The sequence below is a fragment of the Octopus bimaculoides genome, chromosome 23 (assembly GCF_001194135.2).
Source record: "Octopus bimaculoides isolate UCB-OBI-ISO-001 chromosome 23, ASM119413v2, whole genome shotgun sequence".
NCBI classification, from domain to species: Eukaryota; Metazoa; Mollusca; class Cephalopoda; order Octopoda; family Octopodidae; genus Octopus; species Octopus bimaculoides.
Window position 1 is genome coordinate 31,510,154 of NC_069003.1, and position 3,381 is coordinate 31,513,534.

Sequence of the window (3,381 nt, forward strand, 5' to 3'; positions counted from 1 at the left end):
TTTCTTTAAAGGAACGAAAAAATTATTGTTTATGTTTATTATTTCGAATTTCTTGCTAGATTTTCTTATTAACCATATGTACACAACCACACACATACATACATACATATGATAGGTTTCTTTCAGTTTCCATCCACCAAATCCACAGTTGGGAAGCAAACTTCTTTCCACACAGCCACACTGAATAGAGAAGCCGTAGCTTCCAAAGTAAATATCAGTAAATATTTTCTTCCTTGCTGATTTTTACAAGTAATATTCCCATCTTGCAGAGCAACTGATTTCTGTGACTACCTAATTCTACATCTGTCTCAAACAAATAAATTAGCGTTGCTTATGTCTGCATCAATATTCGTGTTGATACAAACATAAGTATTTAATAACAGGGTTATTCTTTATCTCGGCGCTGTCTTTCTCACAGATGGCATCGTATATTGTTTTTAGCAATGTCATGCTGCATAGAAAGACAGAAACTTAGGAGACATTTTTAAACAGCTGTTCATTATGTGGTAATATATTCCACAGAAATATGACATAATCAACGTTTTTGCTTGCATTTTGGACGTTTCACCTTTTGACATTCAGATTTCTTTGTCAGATGTATTGCTTATTGAATTCACACTGTTTTGAATTAATCACAGATCATCTTGTAACTTCAAGATCTCAACGATGTGTTAGTGAATTTTTAAAATGACATTGTAGGGTAGATATGGTCAGTTTTAGTATAAGACAGGTGGAATATTTGGGCTGGATATGGCCAGATTAAATGCTAAAGGGTTAAGGGCTCTATTATCTCTTCAGTTCCTTAGTTATTTTGTAGCTATTTCCGGTTCTTGAATTGCAAACGTTTACCCTTCAAAATGTGATGGGATGTAACAGTCACACACCCAAGTGAGGTTATACTTCTTCATATCAGTATCAACTTCATAATGTTTGCATAATCTTTTCTTCTGTATTTTGGTATGCAATATATTTCTCTCAGATTTTTGCTGAGGTATGCTTGTATACAGTTCTGAGCTAGCATGGAAGGCTGTTGCAAAGTGAATACTTGAGAAGTTCACTATCAAACCATAGGATGTTGTTCCCTTCATTTTTGAGCACCTGAATGATGTATTTGTTTCTGTTGTTGTTGTTTAATATCTTAATCTACCATGACTGTGAAGGTGCATGGCTCAGTGGTTAGAGCATCAGACTCACAATCATAAGGTAGTGAGTTTGATTCTTGGACTGGGTTGTGTGTTGTGTTCTTGAGCAAGACACTTTATTTCATATCGCTCCACTTCACTCAGCTGTAGAAATGAGTTATTACATCAACATCACTGGTACCAAATTGGATTGGCCTTTGCCTTTCTCTTGGATAACATCAGTGATGTGGAGAGGGGAGGCTGGCATGCATGAGCGACTGCTGATCTTTCATAAACAACTCTGCCTCGGAGGGAACCTTATAGGTTCAATCCCATGATCATCCATGACCGAAGAGGGTCTTAACTTCACCATGGCCTGTTACTGGAACTCACTAGTGATGCCACATATTTTCAATCACTCTGAATACTGTTTAATTACAATATTTCATAATTAAACTTTAACATTTAGCACTCAGGTCATCCTTGAAATCATGTCAACGATACAGAATAAAGTATTTTCTCAATTTATGAAAATGTACCACTTGTGATGCATATGGGAGTTGTGTGAAGTTTATGATGAACCACCAATGGTACATGTGACGGTTAGAATATTAATAGATACTTGTCAAGCCGTCCAATCCACACCAGCATGGACAACTGATATCAAATGATGATGATATAGTTTCAGGAGTTATATGAATAATATAGCTATGTGGAGTTATCTTAACGATATAGGTGTGTGGGTTTACTTGAATAAAATAGTTGTGTGGGTTGCATTAACAATCGTGTGTGTGTGTGTCGGGGTTATTCATTAAGAAGTGAATCCAAATGAATCAGAAGAGTTAGTCCAATGGCTGAGTATTATTGGATTAAGATTTTTTTGACATTTTCTTCTGGCAGAAAGGCAATCTGATCAACAGGCATGCATGCACACCCACCACCCCATCTGCTGCTACTTACTGTTCCATCATACATACATACATATATTACACACACACACACACACAGACATATATATATATATATATATATATACACACACATACATACACATACAGATATGATGAAAAAGTAAGTATTATCAAACAGGTAAGTAAGTAGCAGACAGGTTAGCAGGGTGGACCCAACTCAACTCATTCTGGTGAATGCAGATAGAAATACCAGTAAATAGTGTTGAAGAATGCAGTGCTTTTCACCAACAGTATGGTAACCTCCACATACTACAACAAAGTGCTTTCCACTTACAGTTCACTTCGCCTACAGAGCTTTCCACGAACAGCTCTCACCACCCACAGCAAAGAACACTTCATCCACAACACGACATTTTCCACCTGTAGCAACTTAGCCGCTAGACACTCCCCACCTGTAGAATAGGACCCGTCATCGATAGCACAGTGCTCTCTGTTCGCAATATAGGACCTCTATCTACAGTATCCTGCACCAGAACAGTGTCCTTCATCCACAGTATACCCTTCATCTGCAGCACATGACAATTTTTCAACCTGCACAAGCAATCAATGTTAAAGCACACTTCTTCCCTTTCCTTTCCCTGTTCCAACCCAGAGGCTATGGCCACACTGGGGCACTGCCATTTTCATCACCTTTTCAACGGCCATTCTTAAGTGGTTGGCTTTCAATGAATGTGGGCTTTTGATGATAATGCTGCCCTCATTTGAGTTTCTTGACATGATATAGCCTCATCTGGAATCTTGGACAGAAGGTCAAAGTTCTTCTTGAACACAAGGGAAACACATAGCATCTGCATGGAGTTAGAGTAGACCCTAACTCCATGCAGATCCCTTGAATTTTTTGGCAAGGTATTAAACAGCCTTGGACCCTCAAAACCCAAGTTATTGCAGTACCTGGTCCTTACTCTAAACAGGGTGCTCAGGACATCTAGCACCGTTCAGGAGTTGGTATAACTCTTAATGCGATTTAACTTATAATTTCTAAAAATCCAAATTTGTTCCTGTGAGAACATAAGAGAACGACTGTGAGTCTCTGAGTGGGGATCCTGGATAAAAATCTTATCAGGCGACAGAGGTCTTCAAGAACTGTAAATATCAATATTGTGTGTTTTATTTAAATTTTCCATTCTTCAAATTCATTTTTTAAAAAATCAATAAAGATATATTTTAATAAGTTAATTAATATTTCAATTAATTTCCATTTGCAACAATATGCTGTCCAAGTAAAACAGTTTTTTTTTTATTTTTTAAATAACACAAAAAATCATGTACAACTCTTGGGAGGGGAATAG